The 13910-nt window shown below is 40.6% G+C and overlaps 1 protein-coding gene and 1 pseudogene across 1 annotated transcript in view; one reads left to right on the top strand and one right to left on the bottom strand.

The window, feature by feature from the left end:
- LOC127486336 (uncharacterized) overlaps nt 1-13910 on the top strand; it is a 49673-nt gene that overhangs the window by 7204 nt on the left and 28559 nt on the right. The gene's annotated exons all lie outside the window — the stretch shown is intronic.
- Nucleotides 10762-13871, bottom strand: LOC127486337 (vacuolar protein sorting-associated protein VTA1 homolog; annotated as a pseudogene).

Here is a 13910-nt window from a genome sequence, read left to right as displayed (position 1 = left end):
TGGTGCCCTCTCTCACAGGAAGACAGATTCCTCACATAAGAATACACCTAGGTGGAGAAAACTTTATGGAGTGGGTTTTCCAAAGTGAAACGGAATTCTGGCCTGGACATCCTTGAGATCATGATCAGCAGAGTGGGGAAATTCTTAGCTATGTCCATTCACATCCTTTCCTTTTTGTTCAATGTATTCCTCCCTTGCATACTGCTCTGTGCTCTCCTTCTGTTGCACACACATAAGGTGTGTCTGTGAGGCTGTTTGTGTACTGCTGCAGTATCTGGAGTTGCCTTTGTCTCCCTCTCTAATCAGAAACTCAGATGCAGAGTGAGGAGGGGACTGCCAGCCGGCCACACAGGGTTTGGGCCCCTTGCTCCTTTACTTTTCTTCAGTGCAGGAGCAGCCTTGAACAGAGTTGCACTGGGTAGTATTATTTCTTTTAGATTTGAGTGCTTGGACAGCAAAAGAAATAAATGTATTTTGCTTATAGAAAAGATTGAGGAGGCACTACATAAAGTCAGCAGCAACTTTCTTGTCTCCTGTTACATGTCAAGATGAGTCAGAATATTTAGGGCCATTTGTTAAATTTAAAAAAAAATAAAAATATTTATTTATTTTTTGACAGGCAGAGTGGACAGTGAGAAAGAGAGACAGAGAGAAAGGTCTTCCTTTTTCCATTGGTTCACACCACAATGGCTCCTGTAGCCAGAGCACCGTGCTAATCCAAAGCCAGGAGCCAGGTGCTTCTCCTGGTCTCCCATGCGAGTGCAGGGCCCAAGCACTTGGGCCATCCTCCACTGCACTCCTGGGCCACAGCAGAGAGCTGGACTGGAAGAGGAGCAACCGGGACAGAATCTGGTGCCCCGACCAGGGCTAGAACCTGGGGTGCCAGCACCGCAGGCAGAGGATTAGCCTGTTGAGCCACGGCGCCAGCCAATATTTATTTGAAAGGCAGAGTTACAAAGAGAGAGAGAGAGAGAGAGAGAGAGAGATAAATCATTTATCCACTGTTTCACACCCCTAATGGCCACAGCAGCTGGGGTTGGAACTGGATTAAAGTCAGGAGCCAGTATCTTCTTTTTTTTTTTTTAACTTTTATTTAATGAATATAAATTTCCAAAGTACAGCTTATGGATTACAATGGCTTCCCCCCCATAATGTCCCTCCCACCCAGGAGCCAGTATCTTCTTCCACATTTCCCATGTGGGAGTAGGAGCACAAGCACCATTCTTTGCAGCTTTCCTAGGCAGATGAAGGAGCTGGATCAGAAGTAGAGCTGCTGTGGCCCGGGAATACAGTGGAGGATGGCCCAAGTCCTTAGGCCCTGCACCCGCATGGGAGACCAGGAGAAGCACTTGGCTCCTGGCTTCAGATCAGCATGGTGCACTGGCTGCAGTGACTATTGGGGGGTGAACCAACTGAAAAGGAAGACCTTTCTCTCTGTCTCTCTCTCACTGTCTACTCTGCCTGTTAAAAAAAAAAAAAAGAAGAAGAAGAAGAAGTAGAGCAGGTGGGACATGAACTCATGCACAATATAGAATACCAGCATCACAGGCAACAGCTTTCCCACTATGCTATACCACCTTTTTTTAAAAATTTTATTTATTTTATTTTATTTTATTTTATTTTATTTTATTTTATTTTATTTGAGTTACAGAGATGCAGAAGCAGAGAGAGAGGAAGAAAGGTCTTCCATCTTCTGGTTTACTCCCCAGATGGCTGCAATGTCTGGAGCTACCCTGAACTGAAGCCAAGAGCTGGGAGCCTCTTCCAGTTATCCCACATGTGTGCACGGGCCCAAGGACTTGGGTCATCTTCTACTGCTTCCCCAGTAGAAGAGAGTTGGATCAGAAATGGAGCAGCCGAGACTCAAAGCAGCACCCATAAGGGATGTCAGCAATGCAGGCAGTAGCTTTTCCTGCTAGGGCACAGTACCAGCCCCTCTATTGTCTGTTTTATAGAAATATATATTTATGGGATATTAGAAGGCCATTCAGGCACTCCCTACAAAACATTTTGAAATAATGATTGACAGCCTGCAAGACTGCTTCCAAAGGGAGAGAGCTGCAGGGACAGAGAGGCAGTGATATTGAAAGGGTATGAGGAACAAAGGAAGATGGGAAGGTCAGAAGAAATCTTGAAAAGTATTCCAAAGGATAAAATAATAGGACACAGGTCATTTGTGCAGATTGCCAAAATTAACCACTTCTATTTTAAGGTTTTCCTTTTTTATTTAAATTAGAGATAATTTCTAACATAGTTTGTGATATACTTGACTAACTTTTCAGTTTTTTTCTTACAGATAAGATGTGCTTATAAGATGTAGAGGGGCTGGTACCTATATGGGCCGCAGTTCTAGCCTCAGCTGCTCCTCTTCTGATCTGGCTCTCAGCTATGGCCTGGGAAAACAGTAGAAGATGGCTCAAGTGCTTAGGCCCTTGTACCCAAGGGGGGACAGAAAAGAAGCTCTTGGCTTCAGATCAGTGCAGCTCCATCTGTTATAGCCATTTGCGGAGTGAACCAGCAGATAGAAGACCTTTATCTCTGTCTCTTCCTCTCACTGTCTATAATTTGACCTCTCAAATAAATAAATAAAATCTTAAAAAATAAAATATAGAGAAGCACTGTAATTAAATGCAATAGTACACTCCTAAATATGCAGTTAACATTAATTTTCTTTTTACATTTATTTAATGAATATAAATTTCCAAAGTACAGCTTCTGGATTGCATGGCTTCTCCCCCATAACTTCCCTCCCAACTGCAACCCTCCCCTCTCCCGCTCCCTCTCCCCTTCCATTCACATCAAGATTCATTGTCAATTATCTTTATATACAGAAGATCAATTTAGTATATATGAAGTAAAGATTTCAACAGTTTGCACCCACACAGAAACACAAAGTGAAAAATACTGTTTGAGTACTAGTTGTAGCATTAAATTACAATGTACAGCACATTAAAGACAGAGATCCTACATGAGGAGTAAGTGCACAGTGACTCCTGTTATTGCCTTAACAAATTGACACTCTTGTTTATGGCATCAGTAATCACCCTAGGATCTATTCATGAGTTGTCAAGGCTGTGGAAGCATTTTGAGTTCGCCAACTCTGATCATATTTAGACAAGGTAGTAGTCAAAGTGGAAGTTCTCTCCTCCCTTCAGAGAAAGGTAGCTACTTCTTTGATGACCTGTTCTTTCCATTGGGATCTCACTCTCAGAGATCTTTTGTTTAGGTCCTCTTTTTTATTTATTTATTTTTTTTGCCAGAGTGTCTTGGCTTTCCATGCCTGAAATACTCTCATGGGCTTTTTAGCCAGATCCAAATGCCTTAAGGGCTGATTCTGAGGCCAGAGTGCTGTTTAGGACATCTGCCATTCTATGAGTCAGCTGTGTATCCTGCTTCTCATGTTGAATCATTCTTTCCCTTTTTTTTTTATTCTATCTGTTAGTATTTTCAGACACTAGTCTTGTTTATGCTATCCCTTTGACTCGTAGTCCTATCAGTGCGATCAATTTTGAACAGCAATTGATCACTTGGACTAGTGATATGGCATTGGTATAGGCTACCTTGATTGGATTGAATTAGAATTCCCTGGCACATTTCTAACTCTGCCATTTGGGGCAAGTCCAATTGAGCATGTCCCAAATTGTACATCTCTTCCCTCTCTTATTCCCACTCTTATATTTAACAGGGATCACTTTTCAGTTAAGTTTCAACACTTAAGAATAACTGTGTATTAATTACAGAATTCAACCAAAGTATTAAGTAGAACAACCAAAAATACTAAAAGGGATAAAGTATTAAATTGTACATCAACAGTCAGGGCAAAGGGTGATCAAGTCCCAGTTTCTCATAGTGTCCATTTCACTTCAACAGGTTTCCTTTTTGGTGCTTGGTTAGTTGTCACCGATCAGGGAGAACCTATGGTATTTGTCCCTTTGGGACTGGCTTATTTCACTCAGCATGATGTGTTCCAGATTCCTCCATTTTGTTGCAAATGACCAGATTTCATTGGTATTGACTGCTGTATAGTATTCTATAGAGTACATGTCCCATAATTTCTTTATCCAGTCTACTGTTGATGGGCATTTGGGTTGGTTCCAGGTCTTAGCTATTGTGAATTGAGCTGCAATAAACATTATGGTGTGGACATCTTTATTATTTGCCAATTTAATTTCCTTTGGGTAAATTCCAAGGAGTGGGATGGCTGGGTCGAACGGTAGGGTTATCTTCAGGTTTCTGAGGAATCTCCAGACTGACTTCCATAGTGGCTTTACCCGTTTGCATTCCCACCAACAGTGGGTTAGTGTCACTTTTTCCCCACATCCTGGCCAGCATCTGTTGTTGGTAGATTTCTGAATGTGAGCCATTCTAACTGGGGTGAGGTGAAACCTCATTGTGGTTTTGATGTGCATTTCCCTGATTGCTAGTGATCTTGAACATTTTTTCCTGTGCCTGTTGGCCATTTGGATTTCCTCTTTTGAAAAATGTCTATTGGGGTCCTTGGCCCATCTCTTAAGTGGGTTGTTGGTTTTGTTGTTGTGGAGTTTCTTGATTTCTTTGTAGATTCTGGTTATTAACCCTTTATCTGTTGCATAATTTACAAATATCTTTTCCCATTCTGTCGGATGCCTCTTCACTTTCCTGACTGTTAATTTTGCAGTACAGAAACTTCTCAATTTGATGCAATCCCAATTGTTAATTTTGGCTTTGACTGCCTGTCTCCAGGGTCTTTTCCAAGAAGTCTTTGCCAGTGGCAATATCTTGCAGGGTTTCTCCAATGTTCTCTAATAATTTGATGGTGTCAGGTCATAGATTTAAGTCTTTAATCCATGTTGAATGGATTTTTGTGTAAGGTATAAGGTAGGGATCTTGCCTCATGCTTCTGCATGTGGAAATCCATTTTTCCTTGCACCATTTATTGAATAGACTGTCCTTGCTCCAGGAATTGGTTTTAGATCCTTGACCAAATATAAGTTCGCTGTAGATGTTTGGGTTGATTTCAGGTGTTTCAATTCTGTTCCAATGGTCTATCCATCTGTTTCTGTACCAGTACCATGCTGTTTTGATTACAACTGCCCTGTAGTATGTCCTGAAATCTGGTATTGTGATGCCTATGGCTTTGTTTTTGTTGTACAAGATTGCTTTAGCTATTCGAGGTCTCCTGTGTCTCCATATGAATTTCAGCATCATTTTTTTCTAGATCTGAGAAGAATGTCTTTGGTATTTTGATTGGTATTGCATTGAATCTATAAATTGCTTTTGGGAGAATGGACATTTTGATGATGTTGATTCTTCCAATCCATAAGCATGGAAGATTTTTCCATTTCTTGGTATCCTCTTCTATTTCTTTCTTTAAGATTTTGTAATTCTCATCGCATTAAATTTTTGTTGAGAAAGGGATGAGCTTGGCTTTATGTGTGTCTTGCTTAGAGCAGAATTTTTATGACTGTATTTGAGATAATTAAAAATAAGTTTTATAGTTGAAACATTGACCATTTTTACTGCTGCAGCTTCCCCCTCACTCTGTATCTGCAGATAGTCCATATAAAGGTACACAGAAAGAGAGGCCTGCATATCTGGAGTAATGCAAATATGCCCTTTGCTGAAACCAGTGGATCAATCCACTGGAGTTCTTTGTGATTCAGTTTGCATTTTTCTGTAGAGTGAAATATAGTGACTTGGGTAAAGTATCTTGTCTTACAGTAGATGATTCCAGTTGGCTTTCTTATCCATCTACCTGGATCACAGGCGATTCCCAAGACAGGTGTTGGGCTCTATAGAAAAAAAAAAAAAAGTAGCCTCTTCAGAGTTGATGTATTTCTCCTGGAAAATTGGAGAAATGTTTTGTAAGAAGCAGTTCATGGAGGATGTATATTTCCCTAGAAATGAGATTGAAGTAATTCCCTTTACTTGCCCCTCCCTGAGCTAGCTCCTGAGGCTGATTGTTCAGGGCAAGAATGCTAATATTTATAGGCCAATTATGAATGATCCATGTTTGTCTTACACATGAGATGTCTACAGATCTGTTTCTCAAGGCCTTTAAGATAAAATAAGAAAATTTTGCAACAAAAGAGAAGGTTTTCATTGCCTGTTGCCTTGGTCTAGGATCTGTGCATTTATTACCCACTTAGTTCTCTGCCTCCTATTGTGAGCACCTCCTAATGGTACTTTTTTGGCCATTCCTGTGTCCAGATTCCTTAATGGGTAGCAGTCTTTGACCAGACTTCCAGTCTGATAACTCAGACCAAATTGGAGTTGAGTAGTTTGTGTAGCCACTTCAGGGTTAAGGTGGTCCAAAACTGCCAGTGCCCAATGACTGGGCTGCCTTTAGGCTCACTCAAGAGATAAGACTCTGGGCACAGGTCCCAAATGGCTTTGCTTGGTCCTCTTCCCTTGATCTCCCTGGTGACCAGGCTGATTCTCAGGTAGGCAGGGAACTTGTTGGCTCACAGAAGTCTCCAGATTTCTGTTTTGCATTCATCTGCAAAATATTTGAAAGTTTTCTCTTGGATCTCTAAAGTCCTGAGTAGAGAGTTTTATTTTGTATTGAGATGTGTCTTTATAAAGACAGGTGTCACTGAAGACTGTGTATCCTCAGAATTAACTGAACTCTCCCAGGCCTGCATGGAGTTCCAGGATCCTGGCTTCAGGCTGAACATTGCCTGCTGTTGTGAGCATTTGGGGATGTACCAGAAAGTGGAAGAAATCTCTCTCCCTCTCCCTCTCCCTCTCCCCCTGCCTTTCAAATAAAATGAAAAACAGATAAAAATTGGGAAAAAAATGTGTTTTGCCTTGTGTCCTAAAGAAAAAGTAATTACTGTTGTTATAGGTAGAACTCACTTGTACACTTCACAAATACTCATCAATCTCAGGTTAATGGCTTGGTGATCACTGCTGGCTGTGCTGCCTACTCAGCTCCCATTCTGTAATGCATCCCCTTCTTCATCTGCAGTTCACTTTGGGTGCTCATAAAACACCAAACTGCCTCCTGACTTTGCATCCTATGTTCTTTATACATAGCTTGGCCATAATCTCATTTTCTTTAGCAGCATGCTAATTTATATGAGTGCTTCACAGGCAAAGAATAATGGGGACATTGATTTTCTCTGAGCTTTTGCCCTAAGTGGTTTATTTTATGCAATTGATTCTGGGTAATGTGTAGAACTTTGCTGGATTAGAAGTTGTGGTGTAGAATTTGATATTAGAGAAATAAGTCTGTCACTGCCACTTGCACTGTGCCCCACCCTGCAACCTATGCCTGCCTTTGGATTCTGTTTTTATAGAGTGTTGGAATGAGGCAGTAGTGATTCAATAAAGGAATAAATTTTCAATTGTTAAACATTTCTATTTTTATTAATACAAAGAGATCAGATTGCATAAGAATGTAATTCCATAAGAACATAACCATACTTCTCTATTTCCTCCTCCTTTCTTCCTTTCTCTTTTTAAGGAGTTAATAAGCTGGCTTTTTTCCCTAACCTAGTCTTTACCCCTTCACCTCCAGCCTTCTTGTCTATTTGTTCCTACTTTACAATCTAGTACTTTAAGCTTTTCCCCCTTCTTTCATGCATGTTTTTGCCTACTCCTACCCCAATTCCAAAGAAGGAAAAATGAATAAAAATCATGACATATTGATTCGAAGACAGGAATCCTATCCAGAAATACAGAAAAAAAAGTTACCTCCTTTTCTTTTTATTAATAATTTATTTACTGATTTACCTTTCTGGAAGAGGCAGCTAGAAGTTCTCTGAGATCTGTCCTCAGAATGTGAGGAGAGCCAGAGACATTGGATAGACTCTTTACAGTCTGTTTGTTTTACTGTGAGAGATATTGTTCCACTTGCCTGTGGCAGAAAAAAATGAAATTTCAATGATTTTTTTCTGTATTACTAATTTTTATGATGAGTCTCTTCATTATCAATGGATAGAGACCTGTCAAATTTGCAATGAGCAAAAAATTTCACAGACACAACTGCTTCCAGAGGAGGTGCATGCCCCTCCATTCCCACGTGGCCTTCTCTGAGATCTCCAGGTGGCTTCTCTTGGTCTCCTGAAAGCAAAGAGAAAATTCAACCACAGAAAATGTTCACTACGACTGTGGTGTTGTTTCTTGGAAGTTCCTGTCCAAAAAGTAATCATTTAAGAACACCAGGGGCATTTTATTAGTTTCACAGGATTCTTGTCTTCCTGGATTCAGTGAAGAGGAAAAATAACCAAAGTTGAAGCATGATTCTAGGCAAAGCACAATTATTTATCTGCATAACAAAAATACTCATATTTTTTTCTGCACATTGTTAGTCTTACATGGATTAGAAAGAAAAAGTACTATTTAATGTCTTAGAACTCTCTAATGTTAAAAAGTACAAGAATTAAAAATTGATATTTTGTGCTCTTATAAAGCTCCAAAAGCATTAACATTGTGCATTTCTGGGTGATTTGAAAATTCTAAATTTGAAATCAATTGCATTGACTGGCTTTGCAGAGTAGGAAGAAAATAATTGGCTTATTAATTATTTATATAGAGAGACTGTAAAAGAAGCTATTCATTGGTACCAATTGTCTATGATAAGCTTTAATGTTTATGAAACCATGATTCATTTTATTTTATGAGCTATGTTCACTTGAAGTTGTGAAAGAAAACATGCAATAGTGGTTGCAATTCACTTTAAAAGATTTTTTGAAAGACTTTATTTATTGATTTGAGAGGTAGAGTTATAGACAGTGAGAGGTAGGACAGAGAGAAAGGTTTTCCGTCCATTGGTTCACTCCCCAAATGGCTGCAACAGCCAGAGCTGCTCAATCCAAAGCCAGGAGCCAGGTGCTTTTTTCCAGTCTCCCATGGGTGCAGGGGCCCAAGCACTTGGGCCATCTTATACTGCTTTTCCAGGCCATAGCAGAGAGCTGGATTGAAAGAGGTGTGGCTGGGACTGGAACTGGGGCCTATATGGGATGCCGGTGCTGCAGGTGGAGGATTAACCTACTGCACCATGGCACCAGCCCCACAATTCTCTTGAAAACAGAAACATTTATTCCTGAGTCTTTTGATGAGTCAGGCCAATGAAGTCCTGACAGGGCACATATGTCTCTAGCATTAGAGGAGTGCTCATCATTCTCATACTGTGTTCTGTTGCTGTTCAGCCTGTGACAATGAGACACGTAAATAAAAAACCAGAAATTCAGCATGTGGTTACCCCACAAGGAATCTTGTGAAGAAATTTTCTAGCCAGGTGTTTTTAAGTTGCTAAATATTCTCCTAATTTACTTAAAGACTATTAACTTAGTACCACAATTTTTGTTACAATACGGTGATTGCAGATAAGGAATTATCTTCTAGATAAAACTAGAAGTTTTACTTTGTAACAATCACAGACTAGCAGAAGTCATAAACCATTAACCCTCATTTTTCTAAAATAGGAGGTTGTAATTAATATGAGTATATAAAGAATATATTTTTTAAGATTTTATTTAGTTGAGAGGTAGAATTACAGAGAGAAAGGTCTTCCTTCTGTTGATTAACTCCCCAGATGGCTGCAATGGCCAGAGCTGCACGGATCTAAAGCCAGGAGCCAGCTGCTTCTTCCTGGTCTCCCATGCGGGTGCAGGGGCCCAAGCACTTGGGCCATCTTCCACTGCTTTCCCAGGCCATAGCAGAGAGCTGGACTGGAAGAGGGGCATCCGGGACTAGAACTGGTACTCATACTGGATGCTGGCACCACAAGCAGAGGATTTACCTGCTGCCCAGCAGCACCAGCCCCACCTACAAGAAGAATTTAGAACAGAAAATCTACCAACCTCATGGAGTTTATCTCCCTTTCAAAACTTTTAATAACCTTTGGTATGGAAAATGCTAATTTAAAGTACTGTACTTAAATTCACACAAACAAAAGATGTTTTATTATGTTTTTACTTCATTATTAAGTTAGATACTATTAGGAAATTCTAGATTATTTTGTGGGTAAATTGTAATTTCTTTTCACAAGTGTATTTGATTAGAAACACAAGCTTTTATAATCAATTATTTATGTTTAAAACATTTGCTTATGTATGTTTTGTATTAAAATAACAGCATGTTATGAAGTTTAGAAACATCTTGTTCCATACAAGCCTATACTTTTTTTAAGTTTTATTTAAAAAGAATCTTTGTATTTATTTTTTTAACACAGCAAATTCAGGTGACACCGTAAGTCCATAATTTCCCACAAAATTCATAAATTTAACAATTGAGTATCTTAAGTCTTATAAGTCTTCTGAATCATTCATAGTTATGCACTCGATGGAACGTACTCCTCAGCAGCTGAGAAGAATCTTAACCAACTCTTCAGGCATCTCTACAGACCTCTATTTTTCATTCTCTAAGACATGCAGTCAGACTGCTGATGCAGCAAATACCAATTCACCTTAAGCTTGACGGATAAGAGAAAGCATTTGGGAAACCAACATTATTAATATTAAGTCTGAAAGCACTTCTACCTCTTTACTGAATGACTTTTCCTTCTGTCAACTATAAACTCTAATGAATAAAAATTGTGTTTTGAACATAATTTTTTCAGGTTAATCTAACATTTTAGGACATTTGTATTTGTTTTATAAATCTTAAGGAAAACAAAAAGGTAATCTCTAATCTAGACAATTCTGGAATCTTTTATTAGATTTACAATTTTACTGCAAAGTAATATGATCTGTTTGTCCAAATATGGCTTTTAAAAAATTCTCTTCATGTATTTAAATTAATAAAGCTTATTTCCAATATATATTTTCTGTGTTTTCACTTGCTGAAACAGGGTTCAAAGGGTGTTTTTAGGATCTTGCCAACATCAGCCCTATGTGCCCATAAATTATTGGAGCCATTAAATGGACAATAAAAACTGGTTGAGGCTACTGATGAATGCTTCAAAAGGAATCTGATATTCACAGATTTTATCATCATATTCAATTCAACTGAAGTCTTTCTTAAAACTGTCCTCTTGATAGGCTGAAGATAGGGTAATGGAGTTAGTTCTTTATGCCAAAGATTCGTGGATCTGTTGTACAAAGTCTTCATTCTCTGTCAGTCATCAGTAACTTGAGGTCTTTCTGTAGATTCTGAATGGCAGTGCTTACATCTTCATATTGCAAAGCACTGCCAGCATATTTGCAGTATCTCTGAGCTCTCACAAACTCCTCAGGGGTGAGGTGGGTATCACCTTGGGAAACCGTACTGGAAAGTGCAGGATCAATGGCTGGCATAGTCTATAGAGTAGGTTGGATGGTATTCCTTGTTACACCCATGCTATGAGGCACTTTCGCTGGTGTGTTGGCTGGGGCATGTGCACCCAGAGGAATCTGTATTCAACTATAGCTGTCTGATGGCATGCTGCCTGGGTCAACTGCTGAAGATGATGATGGCTGAGGTGTGTGGAATGGGCAGAGATGCTACTACAGCATCTTCATTTTCTTCACCATCAGTATCTTCCTCAATTGCAATACGGCCTGCTTGAGGAGTCTCCTCATTCTTTAAGCAATTATGGATATATGTTGCCTTCCACCACCTTGCATACTTTCTGTGTTTCACATTTTCATCAGTGTTATGTCAAACACGGTTATGACATCTATTAAAAGACTTGCAGTATATGTTCCTTGTCTGCATATATAAACATTTTCCAAGAATAAATCCCCAAATGGGCAGAACCAACTGCTCCTTAGGTAATAGCTTCATTATCACTCAACTGTTTCTTTTTGTTGTTGTGAAGAACCTGAGCCTGGATCAATGTGCAGCTATTTTAGACTAGGCCTCTGTGGGGAGCAACTCGGACTATACTGTTACTGGAATTAAGACTTATTCTATACATCTGCTCTCCCACAATATGGTGCTGGGAGAGGAGGAAACAGCTTCTACCCAGCTGCCTCTCACGAACTTGACAAGCTGCAGGAGCTGCTCCTGATTGGAGGAGAGCAGCGCGCTCAGCGTGTGGGTAGCAGAGCACGGATTGGTGGAGAGGACTATATAGGAGGAGAGAGATGGCATGGTGGTGTGGGTTGGTTGGAGAGTGCGTTGGAGAGTTCGTGGGGAAGTTCGTTGCTTCGTTCTTTCTCATTTCTCTCTACTCATTCTTGCTTTGGGAGTTCGCTGTTTACTTATTCTTACTTTACTATAGAAAGGACTTGTAAAAAAGGGGAACATCAAGCGTCCGGTCCGGTGCGGCTCCTCCGCGTGCGGAGGAACAGCAGGCCTCCATCTTGTAACTCGGGCATGACCAGGCCCTGAACCCTAAGCCAAAAGCTCTGGAAGAAGAAAAATAAACTCCCCTTGTGATAAACTCTCCTAGCAACAGCCAATCAGCAGATAGCAGGGAAATATCTAAAGTTCCAGGTATCTTTTCAGGCGGTTAAGGTGATTGATAGCATCCCAAAACCCTGCAGTTTGGAACATACACCCTAGCGGCTCATACCCTATACTTTAGCCAATCATTTTAAAAAGCATCAACCCAGAGCCATCCAACCACCTTTACTAGTCTATTCCCACCACTGGATTTACTAAGCAATTTTAAGAGATGTTCTTTAAATTTCCCACAGAATGAGATGATTTGCTGAATGGTGCTATAATGTATAGAATGTCTCTGAAAACCCTATATAAACCCCACAAAAGAAATGGGATGGATTCTCATCAGAAGACTGCTGTGATGATTGGAGGAGTGGACCCTAGCTCGAGCTAGAACAATAAACCTCTTTGCTTTTGTATTATTGAAGTCTCTCATTGGGATAATTGAGTCCCATCCGAGTCCAGTCTAACAGTTGTTGAGATTTATTTATTTACTTGAAAGGCAGAGTCACAGAAAGGCAGAAAGACAGAGAGAGAGTCAGCCTCTGCCATCTGCTAGTTCACTCCTCAAATGGCTGCAATGGCTGGAACTGTGCTGATCTGAAGCCAGGAGCCAGGAGATTCTTCCAAGTCTCCCACATGGGTGCAGGGGCCCGAGGACTTGGGCCATCTTCATTATTATTTTTTTTTTGACAGGCAGAGTAGACAGTGAGAGAGAGAGAGAGAAAGGTCTTCCTTTTCCATTGGTTCACCCTGCAATGGCCACTGTGGCCGGCACACTACAGCCGGCACTCTGCGCTGATCCAAAGCCAGGTGCTTCTCCTGGTCTCCCATGTGGGTGCAGGGCCCAAGCACTTGGGCTGTCCCCCACTGCACTCCTGGGCCACAGCAGAGAGCTGGACTGGAAGAAGAGCAACCAAGACAGAATCCAGTGCCCCAACTGGGACTAGAATGCTGGGTGCTGGCACTGCAGGCAAAGGATTAGCCTAGTGAGCTGCAGCACCAGCTGGGCCATCTTTCTACTGCTTTTCTAGGGCAGAGCAGAGAGCTGGGCCAGAAGTGGAGCAGCTGGGACTTGAATTGGAGCACATATGGGATGCCAGCACTGCAGGCCAGGGCTTTAATGTGCTGCACCACAGTACCAGCCCCCCAATTGTTTCTTAAGAGCTTCTAACTGACCCATTAATTTTGATAAAAATTTACAACACTCAGTTTTATTATGAATCTTCATTCTAGTTTGCATGGCATATAAAATGACCCCCTTGGTGAGATACATAATGATCGAACAATGGCTGCCAACCACCTCTCAGATCAGTTCTTGAGCAGCTATTCAGTAACTGGCCACCACAGAGTCCTGTTTGTCATGCTCCTGACCATCAGGTGGTGCTGAATGTTCTTAATGTGTGGGGAGAGTGGGGGCAGTGGAGCAAGCTCGGCCATCTCCACTCTAGCACTCGAGCATATCACCACTTCCTCAAGCCTATACTTTTTTCAAGTACATATTCTTACATTCACAGAAAAGCAGTTTAAACCAGACTGACTATTGTAAAAATAATTCAATGGTTGTAGATGTCTGCTCATACAACATTTAAAATTGTTCAGTAAAATTCTTGGTG

This window comes from Oryctolagus cuniculus, chromosome 12 (assembly GCF_051225735.1).
Source record: "Oryctolagus cuniculus isolate XC-2025 breed Fujian yellow rabbit chromosome 12, ASM5122573v1, whole genome shotgun sequence".
NCBI lineage: Eukaryota > Metazoa > Chordata > Mammalia > Lagomorpha > Leporidae > Oryctolagus > Oryctolagus cuniculus.
This window is presented reverse-complemented; position numbering and strand designations above follow the sequence as displayed.